We start from the raw sequence: 14,730 nt of genomic DNA, 5'->3' as shown, positions 1-14,730 counted from the left end.
CAGAATCTCATTGAAATGGAAAGATTCTGGGGAAACAGACACTTTAAAATTTCACTCATGAAAAGGTAGAAAATTTGAACAGACAAATTACTGGAGAAGACTAAAAAATTCATCAAAGAATTACTTTGCAAAAACTCCTATACCAGACAGTTCTGAGATTTAGTACTTTCAAACTTTCGGGGGACTAAAATCCCTATGCTATTAAAATTGTTCCAGGCTTAGAAAAATATGAATACATTTTTCATTTTGTAAAGCCAACATAACCCTGATTCCGAAACGCAAGAAGTGAGGATAAAAACTGTAGTAAAATTGGGAAGTCATGTAAAATCCTAAATAATACATTATTGGACCAAACCAGTGGCAGAATTAAGATAATTATTCACAATGGCCAGGTAGGAATTATCTAAGAAATGCAAAGATAATTATTATAAGATCTATTAATGCAACATCCCATATGAATATATTTAAGGAGAAACAGGAATAATCATTTTAATAGAGGAAGAAAAAGTGCTCAATGACATTCAAATACATTCAATAATCCCCAAATTTGTTTTGGGAAGAAATGAGAAAGAGAAGTTTTTTTTTTTTAACATAGTAAGACTTTATATCTTAAGCTAACTATCAACATTACCCTTAAGAGTGGAAAACTAAAGAGAATTCTTATTAAAACCAGTGGCAGAAGCAAGTAAAGAAGATACTCGTCATTATTACAGTTTAGCATTTTCCGAAAATTCTCAGCAATTCAATTAGCATAAAACAGGAGGAGATATGCTTGTTGAAAAGATAACGAAATTATCACTTTGTAGCATAATGCAATGGTACCTTTATAAAACTCCGGAGAACCTATGTTTAAAACATATCTTTTAAGTTAGTGTTTTTTTAAGTTTATTTATTTATTTTGAGAGAGAAAGAGGGCACGAGTGGAGGAGGGGAAGAGACAGAGGGAGAGAGAGACAATCCCACGCAGGCTCCCCACTGTCAGCATGGAGCTCGATGTGGGGCTTGAACTCACGAACCATGAGATCATGACCTCAGCTGAAGTGAAGAGCCGGGTGCTTAACTGACTGAGCCACCCAGGGGCCCCTTAAGTTAGTTTTATAAAGTAACTTCACAGAAGATATTTTTTAAGTCTGTATATTTCCTATATGTATCAATAATAATCCATGAAAAATGACCCCAAAAAATGACTTTACAGTGGTATCCAAAACATATAATTCTGAGGGGGGAAAAACGTTTTGAAGAATAAGTAAGATCTGCAGTGTATGCCCCCAGATTTGCTGAAAAATAACAATAAACATTTTTAACATATAGGCAAAAATATTTGTGTATGAGAAATTCATACATTAATGCTTCTGAAATTAATTTATGGGCTTAATAAAATTCCAGTTACATTCCTAATGGAATTTGTTTGGAAATTAATTATTGGATTCTTAAGTTCACCTGGGGGGGGGGGAGTGATAATAATACAAACAAAACAGATTAATGAGAAAACAGCTGTGAACTTTCTAAAAAGAGTAATCAAAGAGAGAATTTTCCTCCAAAAGAACACAAATGAATCAAAACAAACATCAGAATTGTGTGATAAAAGCAAAAGAAGAGGGGCACCTGGGTGGTTCAGTGGGTTAAGCATCCAACTTCGGCTCAGGTTGTGATTTTGTGGTTCCTGAGTTCAAGCCCCGCATCAGACTCTCTGCTGTCAGGGCAGAGCCCAGAGCCCAGTTCAGATCCTCTGTCCCACTTTCTCTTTGCCCCTCTCCTGCTTGTGTGCACTTTCTCTCTCCCAAAGTAAATAAACATTAGAGAAGGAGAAGAAGAAGAAGAAGAAAAAGAAGAAGAAGAAGAAGAAAAAGAAGGGGGGAAGGAGGAGGAGGAGGAGGAAGAGGGAGAAGAAGCACTGTTCGAGGAGGTTGAGAAATAGGACTGGTTCCTCACCAGGAAGGGAGACCTCACAAATCGACAAGGCAGTGAGAGGTTACCCAGGACTCTGCAATGGAGAGATTCACTTTTGGGTGGGGGCGTACAAATGGCAGCCTCCACTGAACCACTAAAAACTCATTCTGTGCTGACAAAGAGATAAGAGCACAAATAAGCAAATACACACACCCAGAAATCAGAAATCCAGGGAAACACATATGGGTGAGCGTTCATCTGTCTTTGGTTAGCCTGGGCTTCTTCACCAAGACCTGCCTCCCTCCTCACCCGCCAGATTGCATCCCACGGAACTGAGTTCTAATGCACGTCTCTGACGCGTCCCCATCTCTCCATCTCTGTGCCACTCTCCCCAGGACCACTACCATAGTCACCACAGCTCTTCTGGTTTCACATGCCTCCCATCCATCCCCTACCCGGCTGCCAAAGTGACCTTCATCACACACAAATTAATTTGCATTCCTGCTCTGCTGACTTCCCTTCTTGATGATCCATTGCAGTTGGTATACATTCTGAAGTCAAAAAAACGTGTGTTATCTGATCCCCTCACTACCTGTCTCACCCCAGTTTTGCTGGTGTCCCTTTACTCCCTCTGCGGCTCTAGCTACCTTGGCTTCATCAGCTTCTCAAAAGTAAGAAGCTTGGGGGACACCTGGGTGGCCCCGTTGGTTGAGCATCCAACTCAATCAAATCTTGTGGTTTGTGAGTTCGAGCCCCACATCAGGCTCTGTGCTGACAGCTCAGAGCCTTCAGCCTGCTTCGGAATCTTGTCTCCCTCTCTCCCACGCTCACATTCTATCTCTCTCTGTCTCTCTCTCTCTCTTTCTCAAAAGTAAATAAACATTAAGAAAAAATATTTTAAGTAAGAAGCTTGGGAAGAACACAAAAACAGGCAATGAAAGGAAGAGCCAAGAGAAAAGAATGATAGATCACATTACTTAAAACTTTAAACTCTCTACGTAAAAACCATCATTGGAAAAAAAAAAGCTGAGGACAGAAAATGAACAGGGAGGAAGGATTTGCAACAAACAACTAGACAAGGATTCAGAGGCACTGCTGTTTAACAAGGCTGTTCAAGTTAGGGAGATAAGAACCCAGATTCCTGTTGGGACCAGGTCTTGAACAGGCACAGGCAATTCACCAAATAAATGCTTAAGATAGATAAGCGTGTAAAAGATTTTCTTCCTCATTCAGTCAAAGAGAGGCAAGTTTGAACCACAAGACAGCATTCTTCACCCATTGCTTTGGTGTTCTCCTTTTAGAAAGCTTTTCATTGAGCTACAATTTACATAAAGGACACCAATGTTTGGCATATAGTAGGCTTACTTTTTACATAGTTTTTACATCTGTGTAGCCACACCCAGGTCAAAATATACAACATTTACAGCCCTCTGGGAACTCCCTTGTGCTCCTCCCTAGTAAGTTCTCCCCTCATAAGAAGCAACTCTTACTCTTTTTTTTAAAAAGTTTGTTTATTGGGGCGCCTGGGTGGCTCAGTCAATTAAGCATAGACTTCGGCTCAGGTCATGATCTCTCAGTTTGTGAGTTTGAGCCCCATGTCAGGCTCTGTGCTGACAGCTCAGAGCCTGGAGGCTGCTTTGGATTCTGTGTCTCCTCTCTCTGTCCCTCTCCTGCTCCTGCTCTGTCTCTCTCTCTCTCAAAAATAAATAAAAACATTTAAGAAAAGTTTTAATAAAAAAGTTTGTTTATTTATTTATTTATTAGAGAGAGAGAACAAGCAGGGGAAGGGCAGAGAGAGAGAGAGAGGGAGACACAGAATCCAAAGCAAACTGCACACTATCATCACAGAGCCTGAGGCGAGGCTCAGTCTCATGAACCGGGAAATCATGACCTGAGCCAAAATCATAAGTAAGACACTTACCCGAATGAGCCATCTAGGTGCCCTGCTATCCTTATTCTTCTATTTCCAAAGTCTAGTTTTGCCTGTTGCTGAACGTGATAAAAACAAAATTTTACACAATGTACCTTTTCTGGACCTGCCTTATTTTGCTCAACAAAATCCCCTGGGGTTTGCAATTGTTAGTAGTTGCTTTGTGTTCTGTTTAAACTCGCTGTGTGGTACCCCACTGTAGGAAACACCTCAAAGTATCTCTTCATTCTCCTGTTGATGGACATCAAGGTTGTGCCACTGGGTCTAGTCTGAATAGATCTTCCATGAATGTTCTTGTGCATGACTCATGGTGGGAATAGATACTCATTTCTCTTAGATAGAAACCTTGCAGTAGATTGCTTCGATCATAGATCAGACAGGTGTATGTTTAGCTTTAGTAGATAATGCCAAACGGTTTCCCAAAGTTATTATACCAAGGATTGGTGCTCAAACCTTCTAAAATGAAGTTCGGTGCCCTTTCTAGTCATCAAGGGTGAAGGTGGAAGTCTCCTCCCTTCCTTATGTCTTCTTTCTGTCTTCTCTCTCTCTCTGTCAACCTTTTTTTTTCCATCCACACAAACTCCCTGCTCAACCCGTCTGCATCCCCCTCCCTTCTTTCCTCTTCCCAAACCTTTTCAGACCACTTACATTTGGAAGATGTTCCAGGCCTAAGCAAGCCTTTAAACTAGATTCTGAGCTCCCTGCATCAGCAACTGCCTAATTAGAGTCACGATTTGCAGCCCAGTGAAGTCTCCACCAGGCTAATGTGCCTGGCGGAGCTGTGCTTCTGGTAGTAATTACCTTCAGCTTCCAGTTAACAGAAGGGAGAGAACATCTGTATCAAGCGTGATGAGAAAACCCCTGCCCCAGGTTCCTCTGGAGCTGGAATGTGAAAGCAGGGAGCCAGCAGAAACTCTCATTAAGTGGACCATCCATGACTTACCCCCTGACAGCTCCTATCTCCTGTTACATTTCTCTCTCGCCCAAGGAAGGGAATTTAGTTCCTACTTCTGGAGCTGGGTCTCTGTCCAGTATGTATTATTTAAGTGGGAGAACAGGAAGAAAATGTGGCAGGGGGGCATAGATTCTTAAACATGAGAACACTGAGGCATGTAACAAAATTAGTTCCTAATAATTAAAGGACCACTGTCCAAGGGAGTCTCTTTTCCAACAGAGAGAAGAGGCAAGTCTTTCCTCACAGGAACACTCCTCTCATTTACAGTTGCAACACCACGTATTAAACTCTCTTTCCAGTACCTACTTGTGCCCAGCAATGGGTACCAATTGTGAGAAAAACAGAAGTGGTCCCTGTTATAGTGGTTCTATGGTCTAGTGATATATTAATCAAGTAATCGCTCAGCCATTTCCCTAGTGGCTGTTTCATGTTGGGAAGGAATGCAGAGAGCATGAAGGCATATGAGAGCTTATTACAAGGGTCTTGAAGGGGGTGGGAGGGGCAGGAAAGGCATCCCTTAGGATGATCTCCAGGATGAATGGGGGTTGGGCGGTTGGAGGGCAAGCCACCAAATAGCCTACAATGAGGCTGTTTTTGTGGTGGGAGAGAAAGGGCCAGAGTTCCAAGAGGGCACCCAAAATTACTAACCTCCCTGGTGGCTCCCATGAAAGTATCATAGGCATATGATGGTTTATACTAGTCTCATTTACTGAGGCAGAAGAGAAACATCATCTAGCAGCTAGTATTTTTTGAGCACTTACTATGTCTCATGCATGAGAAGTATTTTCTCATTTAATCTTTAGACTCCTCTTTTGAGGTTGGCCCTCCTATCACCCTGATTGTACAGAAGTGGAAACTGAGGTACAGAGCAGTTAAGTAAATTTTACAAGGTCCCCCTACTCCTAATTGCGGAGTGCTAAAAAACAAAATTCAACCGAGTAAAATTTAAAGTTCTTATTGTCTTTATTCAACCATTCGTGAATTGGACAGCAACCCATCTAGCAAACTGAAAAGAGCTCCAAAGAGCTGCACAAAATGAAAGACTTTTATAAGGAAGAGAGGGTGGGGGAAGGAAATTACTAGCAAAGACTGGATTGTTCCAGGCAAAGTCACCTTCCCTTAGGGGATGGCAGGTGTCTATCAGGCAGATGACCTCACTGGTTCTGATCAGGTGAGCCCAGATTGACCCGTTTAAGATGTCACTCACGGAACAGGTTGAAACTGTAATTAAATTAGGTCTTGAGTGTTCATTTGGTGACAAAGGCTTAACACTAGTGACTCCATTTGGGGCCTGTAGTCTCTTTTTAAGGGGAGCCAAGGACACATAAGATTCCTGTGTTTTGCAGAAGCAGTGATAGCCATCATCCATCTTCGGCCTTCTCTCTAGCAACAAATCTTCTGTCAGCCCCGGGAGTTCCTGTGAGAACTTAATGGAGCCAGCAGGCTTCCCAGGAGCCCCTTCTTTCCTGAGGCCACGGGTGTCAGTCCCAACTTTGCCCAGCCGACCTTCAGAGACAGGCTCCTGGGGAAGGACCGGGGAAGCCCAGGAAGGGCATGAGGAAGTGCACTGTAACAGGTCAGAGGAAGCCCCGCACACAGGCTGCACACAGCCCTGCACACTCAGGATGACGTCACCCAGTGAGAACATCAGGGTAGCAAGCATGAACTTACTCCCTAAATTTCAGGTTTAAAAAATACATTCTTTCGGAAGGCATTCTCTTTCTGAACCAAATGGAATCTGGCTTCTAGGGCCATTAGTGAGTATTGGTTCCTCTCCGTAAGGTCGCCGGAGAACTCAAAGCGACAGAATCAGTACAGAAAACATTATGGGTAGCACTGTTCTTTCTTCCCTCCAGGCAGTCTCCCCAGCTCCCTCTACAGAGGACGGCTCCTCTCTCCATGGCGAAAATTCCAGCCCTAAAGACCACCCCTGGGAGGGAAAATGCTCATTCGTTCCCTGTCATTGCAAGTGCAAGTCAACCCTCCGTATGCTGGTGGCGGAAGCAAATTGATATGCCACTTGGTACTTCCTGATGAGCCTAGGGAAGAACCAAATTATCCTCTGTGCATGCATGCGTGCGTGTGCTTGCATGTGTGTGTGTGTGTGTGTGTGTGAGAGAGAGAGAGAGACAGACAGACAGACAGACAGACACACAGAGACAGAGAGAGGCAGAGAGAAGACAAAAATCTAACTCAAGAAAATACTCCAAATACGCATACCAACCACCTCAGCATATTGGGATTTGGGATGATTTTTATTTCTTTCTTTGTACTTTTCCCTATTTTCTAAATTTTCTGAAACTGCCTTGTAGTCCTGCCATAATCAGAAAGGAAGCCATAGAAGCCCTTCCTTCCTCCCTCCTTCCTTCCTTCTTTCCCTCCTTCCTCTCTTCCTCCCCTCCATCCTGCCTCCCCCATTCTTTCCTTCCCTCCTTCCTTCCTTCCCTCTTTCCTTTCTCCCCCCTCCTTCCTTCTCTCCTTCCTTCTCTCTTTCCTCCCCTCTTTCCTTCCTCCCTCATTCCTTCCTCCCTTCCTCCCCACCTCCTTCCTTCCTTCGTTCCTTGCTTCCCCCCTCCTTCCTCCCCTCTTTCGTTCCTCCCTCCTTCCTTCCTCCCTTCCTCCCCACTTCCTTCCCTCCTTCCTTCCTTCCCCCCTCCTTCCTCCTTTCCTTCCCTCCTTCCTTCCTCCCTCCTTCCTTCCTCCTTCCTTCCTTCACCCCTCCTTTCTCCCTTCCTTCCCTCCCTTCTTCCTTCCTCCTCCCTTCCTTTCTCCCCCTCCTTCTTTCTTTCCCTCCTTCCTTCCTTCTTTCCTTCCTTCCCTTCTTACTTCCCTCCTTCCTTCCTTCCCTCCTTCCTCTCTTCCTCCCCCCTTCCTTCCTTTCCTCCTTCCTTCCTTCCTCCCTTCCTTTCTTCCACTCCTGTCTTCACTCAGGCCTGTGAACTTTCAGGACGCCTCCATTGACTGTAAGCCCTTAGAGTTCCACTGCACATGAAGCTGCATTTTGTTCCCTTCTGTCTGACTGCCATGAGCGGCTGCTGTTATTATTACCAGCTTTCCTCCTGCTTCACCATCTAGAGAGACAGGAGCTCAGAAATCCAGCCTCCTCACCTCACACACAGTAGGTCTAAGGTTGGGATGACTGGGACCCGTGCCTGGAGTCTGGAATGGAGGGGGAACTTCTGGGGGTCATAGTAGTCTTAGCCAAGAGGAGAGAGAGAGAAAGACAACTGGGACAGAGGGATCTAAGACGCCACGGTGCTGGTTCTGCAGTTCTGTGTGTTTTCACGAGAGTAATTTAGTTCTAATTACTGACAATAATTATTTCCCGACCCACAGTGGGAAGCTGTTGGGCTTGTAGCTATGGCAAATTCCAAAGGCCTCTACTTGGGCTGTGCCTCTGTTGTGAAGCAGTCTGGACCCCAGAGGTTCTCTGGTAAGAAAGGCCGAGCCTAGAGATTAAGGGGGAGAGAGGGAGGAAGAATTCCAGGCAGGAGGGAAAGCGCCAAAGGAGGCTAGGCTGGTGGCCAGAGTATCAGCAGGAGCGCATTAGCCTGTGGAAAGAACACCCGCCACAGGGCCAGGAGACCCAGCCCTGTGGCTAACTTGGACCTCTGTGCAAATGTGGACCTCCTTTTCTTTAATTTCTTTTTTATTTGAGTATAGTTGACATGCGCTCTTACATTAACTTCAGGTGTACAGCTTAGTGATCTGACATCTGACATCTGTCATCTCTACATGTTATGCTAAGCTCACTACAAATGTAGCTACCAAATGTGGACCTGTTTCAGCCCTTGCTGTTGCAAATGTAGACGCCCCCGTCCCCATTAAGCCTCAGTTTTCTCATCTGTAAAATGACAATAACATGCCAACCTCACAGGCTTGTTGTGAAGATTGAATGGAAGGTTCTAGAACAGAGGGCCTTTGTTGGATTATGGCCTTCCATCACTCTTTCTACCTTCCTTGAGTAACTACAGTTCAACTTCCGACTGAAGAACTTTCCCCTCCCCCACTCTGTTCACATGCCTCAGTGGGCACCCCTCACGTGGCTCAAGTGGCCAGAAGCCAATCATGTACACAGGTCCCTGGCCCGCTGGTTCTCACAGGAAGAGTGCGTGTGCACATTCAGTTACAAAAGCCAAATAGAAATTGTACATGAACCCAAAGTGAGGCCACTCAAGCAAACTGAAATGTCAAGTTTTCTTTTTTTTTTTAAGACTCAAACTATATTCATTCAATGTAGGAAAACTGATTAATTCATGCCTGTCAGAAGGTCTTTTTGTGGAATGCCTTTGGTTTTTTAAAAGCATGAGTACAAATTAATTATTGCTTAACAGATGCACTGTTTTAGACATAGCCTTCTGAAACATTAGATCCCAGGGGGAAATAGCTACCGGGCTGCTTGGGTGTTAAAAATGATGAAATCCTAACTAATTCCCTTCTGGCTCTAACAATCTATGAGCATCATGTGGAAACTGTAAGCCTCTGACAGGCAGAAGGGAGTATTTGAGGATTTGGGAGCAAAGCTCAACAATCAGGAAACCATACTGTGTCATCAAGCAAAGGAAGGAATAACTAAGCAGAGGTTAGCACTCTGCTGGGCTCTTTCCATGAGTTTTCTCACTGAAGTCTCACAAAAACCTGACAGGTTGGATTATTATGCACACTTTACAGATGGGGAAAACTGAGGCATGGAGAGGGTATAATCATTTCCACAAGGTCACCCATAAGACAGCAGTATAGTCAAGGTCACAGGGCAGGGCTTCAGAACTTTAAAGACATGCATGCCCAGCACCAGGAGAGCCCCTCTGAACAAGCTCGGAAGAAGCAGCCACAGCCAGTTCACTGAGCCCTGCACGGTAACTCAGTTGTATTGTCGCTGGAGCCAATAGTTTCTGCCCTGGAACTTCTTGATTCCCCAAATTCTTGACGCTGCTGAGGAAGCAGCTCCATGGGCACATTGGTTCCTCCATGTTGTTCTGCATAGCCCCAAGCCCAATGGCTGCTGCTCCAACCTTCCCAAAGATATGGAAACATTCTACTACTCTGTTTGAAATAATTCCTGCTGAAATTATCTACCATAGTCTCTGTTACCTGCATCCGATTCCCAGTCAGGTCAGCTCCAAACCTCATTCAGGTTAGGAAAGGAAGGGAGGGAAATAGCCAATGTGAGTATCTGAACACAGAGCAGAACTCTTCCATGGGGGGGTTCACTTTCATTTCTTCTGCCAGTGGGTTCCACGTTCTTACCTTGGGATAGCTATGACTGGAGCGAGTTTGGGACTGTTGATTCCTATTCTTCCTTTTCCACATTCTTGCAGAATTGCTCACAGAACATATATATTTAGGAAGCAGTGATGAATCTTCTTTCTTGGATGCCCTCTAATTATAAATCAGCATTTAGGAAGCCCTTGCACATTTACACAGAGTTTAACAAAAATGTTTCATTAGATATTCCTTAGGCTGATGTGCCACACCAGGCTCTGGAACGGGCTCCAGAACTCATGTGGGGGAAAACTAAGCATTTGTGTGACCAGAGTAAGAAGGAGCATGTTCTGGGATTGGAGTCCCACTTCCATTGCCTCCCTGATGGAAGGCAACATGGGGCCCTGGAGTCCCCAGGCCTTGTGTGAACATTTCACATCCATCCCAGTGCTTCATAATACTGTGCACCCGTGGACATTTATTTAACCATTTGGTGTTATCTGAGCCTTGACTATAAGATTAGTCGAAATTATAATAGTACATGATTCCAGAAAATTGTTGTGGAAATTAAAGGAAATAATGTGTATGCTTCACTTAAAACAGGTCCAAGCAAAATTGAGTTCTATCTAAGCATTTTCACCATTAGTATTTTTCACATGATTTATACATTTTACATTACATTTTACATTTGAGGGATGGGAGGCTCAGAGAAATGCAGTAGCTTACCTCAAGTTTCTGCTGTCACTTCCTGTCTATCTGACAAAATGTCATCTTGCTTCCTGCCCCAGTTCAAATGCTCCCTTCTCCGTGAAGCTCTCAGTCATACATACAGACTCAGCTCCGCCCCCCCCACACACACACATACACTCTCCAGGTTAGGCGTAATATTTCTTCTCATTGTACATTATACTTTTCATAAGACTACACATTTGTGCCATATAAAGTCAACAAGGGCACTAATAGTGTCCCTTGCTATGAATGTATATATTTTAATGTTTATTTATTGTAAGAGAGAGTCCATGCGTGCATATGCCGGGGAGAGGCAGAGAGAGAGGAAGAGAGAATCCCAAACAGGCTCAGCACTGTCAGTACAGAGCCCAACATAGGGCTCAATCTCAGGAACCATGAGTTCATGACCTGAGCCGAAACCAAGAGTTGGCCGCTCAACCAGATGAGCCACCCAGGGGCCCCAGTGTCCCTTGTTATGAATTGCAAGACTCCACAGAGACCCCCAGTGGCTAGCATTGTGGCCTTGCACATGATAATAATAATCATAACCTGTGTATGTGGAACAATCTTTCATTTGTGTCCCATGATGCAGTTCTAACCCTCCCCATATGGACTAGATACTGCTCTCCACATCCTACGATAATGAAATAGAAGCTGAGAGATGTGATGTCATGCACCTTGTAAGAGGTAGAGCCAGTGTCTCAACCGAAAAGCTTCTGGCTGTTCTAAGACACTACTGTCACATCGGTAAGAACCTTTGGGATGGAATGGAAGCATGGAGAGGTGGAGTAGAATGGAGACATAAAACACAATGAGGAGAGGTAAGGAGAGGACAGTGCATGCAGGGAGAACAGCATGCACTGTCTGAGTCCTAGGGTAGAAAAGAACAGTACAACTTGACCAGTGGACCACATTTCCACAATAAAACCAATAAAACCATCTGTCCTTTCCTTTTCTTCAAGGCTTTTGTGAACATGAAAAAAAAAACCCAAAACTAGAAAATGTTGAAGGAAAAACCCAGTGCTCCCCAGAAACAAAGGATTGTTAATGTTATCCCAGTGACAATGGAGATGACTGGGCCTCAGGGTGCTCTCCCAGTCAGAATATCCTGGTCTGTCCATGCTGACATCAAAACTACTGGGGGAGGGGCACTGGGTGCCTCAGTCACTTAAGTGCCCCCCACTCTTGGTTTTGGCTCAGGTCATGATCTCACAGTTTGTGGGTTCTAGCTCCATGGGCTCCATGCTGATGGTGCAGAGTCTGCTTGGGATTCCCTCTCTCTTTGTCCCTTCCCTGCTTGCTCTCTCTCAAAATAAATAAATAAACTTAAAAAAAAATACTGGGGGCAAAGAGTCATTCCTCCTCCTCCTCCTAGCCATGGCTGTGTCCGATTCTCCTTCTCTCCATGGGGCTGAGATATGTCAGAACAGAAAATGAGGACCAGACCTGCCGGGCTCAGGTCAACCTGGAAGGAACCGGGTCCCCCAGGCAAGCATCGGTCATGTTTCTGGCAGGTCAACAAGATGTGGGAGTCCCTGTGGGGGTGACACTGGGGATCTAGGCTGGAGGCCACAGCTGATGGTTGGCATTTGGGCACCCTAAGCAAAGGCAGCTAGGACCCAATTCACAAGAATATGTTTGACGATCAGAACTCCATTTTTTAAAACACACAAATTTTGTGCAGAAAAAAAAAAAGGATGGGCATCCTTTCCCCCAGGTAAAACACAATGCAACACCATGAGCCAGGAAGTGGCCACAGGAAATTTCTTGGTCACATCACTCAAATGGAGTGCCAGGGCCAGAGCATGTCTAGGAGCAAAGTTTCTCTGATGCTGTATTGCTGGAGCCCCTGACTAGAAGCCATACTTGCTTCAGGATGGGCCAGGCTGTTCTTCTAGGTGGAAGTCAGGAGTTTCCATCTCCTGAGTCCTATCTCGGCCCCTGCCCCACAAAAACTCAGGACCTTGTGCCATCTGGATTCACAGCAAGTTATATCTCTGCTTTAATAACTGATGGGATATCAAGAAGCACCTGAGAGGGTCAATGCTTGAACATGTGATGTGATTAGGAACCAATGCACACGTTAATTCATTCTTTTTTTTTTTTCATTTATCAGACTTGACAAATTAAAGATTGTTCCTGACTTTAAGGTGCTTGCATAAGACAGACATGTAAATAAATTATTATGTTCTTTGAGCAAAGGGCCATGCACAGGCAAGCCCATTCCTATGAGGGCTTAGAGGAGAAGTGTCTTAATCAGACTTGAGAGAGTGAAGGAAGGCTTCTAAGAAGAGATGAGGCTTAGCTCAAATACTATAGGATAAGAACGAGTCCACTGGATTAGGAAGAGAGAGAAGAACATCTGGGAAAATATCTAGTTTACTCAACATGTCTTTGCGGAGACTATAATATGTGCCAGGTACTCTACTAGGGAATGGGGACATAGCCAGTGAATGAAATAAACATGGTTCCTGGCTTCATGGAAACCACACCCAAGTACTTACCATAGACACCTTATAAAACCCTGATTGGCATCCCTAATGGACAAAGCAATTTGAGAGAAATTTATTTTATAGAAATTAGTAGAAGGAATAGACGAAGGTCAAAGAAAAGCCAGAATCAAGCCAGATGTGAATATAACCAATGACTTTAGTCTAGGGACTTGAGTCAAAGTCCTAAGAAACCAAGTAGTATGATGGGGTAGCAGGCTGATGCCACAATAAGGTAGATCTGATGAAATAGCCACATCTCTGAGTCCTCTGGTAGGAACCAAAACTTTATAACCCAATGTGAGAGGAGGCCAATGTGGGCGAAATAGATGATGAATCCCTGGGTATTCACTTGATGACTTTTGGAGAAGAAGAAATTTAAATTGTTAAGGAGGTGGAACATTATCTCATATCAATAGCTTTGAGACAGAGAGGGTGACCCTGCAGCTGAAGGGTCACTTAGTGGTCTGCATCAAGGGAAGAAGTACTAGCAAGTGCCAGGAGGTGGAAGAAAATGGTGAGTGGGTGAGCCCCTATGAGGTTCCTCATGGACTCTTGAGAAGGACAGAAAGATTCAGGTGGGGTTAGAGTCCTAAGGACTCCGTGGTAGGAACTGAGCCACAGTAACCATTTTGGTGTTTACCCTCAGAGAAGGCAGGATACCCCAACTCAAATTCCACCACCTCTTGTTCACCAAGACTCTTCTTGGAGGTCAGAACACCAGATCTCAGGCCAAGACCCCCTGAAAGACAGAATGGCCAAGAAAGCAAAGTGAGCCTGACTGACCAGTTTCTACATAAATAGCAGCATTTCCCTTTCAAAATGGAGTAAAAGAAGCAGGAGAGAAACCAGTGGCCAGTGTTGGGGATCTTAAGGAACCCTGTCACAGACTTTGAGACATACATGGATAAAAGGCAAATGCTCCTCTTACAGCAAGACAGCCTTGCCCTCTGAGCCTCCACATTCTTTCTTCAACTCCTTCTGTTTCAAAATATCTTACCTCCCCTTACTACATATAACCTTCTTTACAGGACCTAACCTCAACACCAACCGCCCCCACAGTGGTAGGCTGGCCTGACCCCCAAATAAGCCCAGAACTGCTCACTGCTCTCTGCCAGGCCTTGATTCTCCATAGCGGGAACCAGGATGGGAAAGGAGAGGTCTGGGAGAGGATGATGAAGAAAATGCCCAAGGGCATGATGGGTGGGAAAAAGTTTATCAAAGGGCAGCATTCAGCTCAGCTTACAAGTCGGGAGAAACTGGGGCACAGAGAGGCTAAGGGACTCAGCAAATATCACACAGCTCAGAAGTGGCAGAACTAAGCTGTGAACCCAAGTCAGATTTGAATTCCCAGTCCAAGTCAGAAATTACATCATGTCCACGGAATAATCCCAGTTAATATCTGTTGAATGTTTAGCACATGTCGTGCCCTGCTCTAAGCACATTTTACATGAAATCACTCACCTAATCCTCACAACAAACCATGATAAAGATCAGTGTTTGGGGCGCGTGGGTGGCTCAGTTGGTTAAGCGAC

The sequence above is a fragment of the Prionailurus bengalensis genome, chromosome B4 (genome assembly GCF_016509475.1).
Source record: "Prionailurus bengalensis isolate Pbe53 chromosome B4, Fcat_Pben_1.1_paternal_pri, whole genome shotgun sequence".
NCBI lineage: Eukaryota > Metazoa > Chordata > Mammalia > Carnivora > Felidae > Prionailurus > Prionailurus bengalensis.
This window is presented reverse-complemented; position numbering follows the sequence as displayed.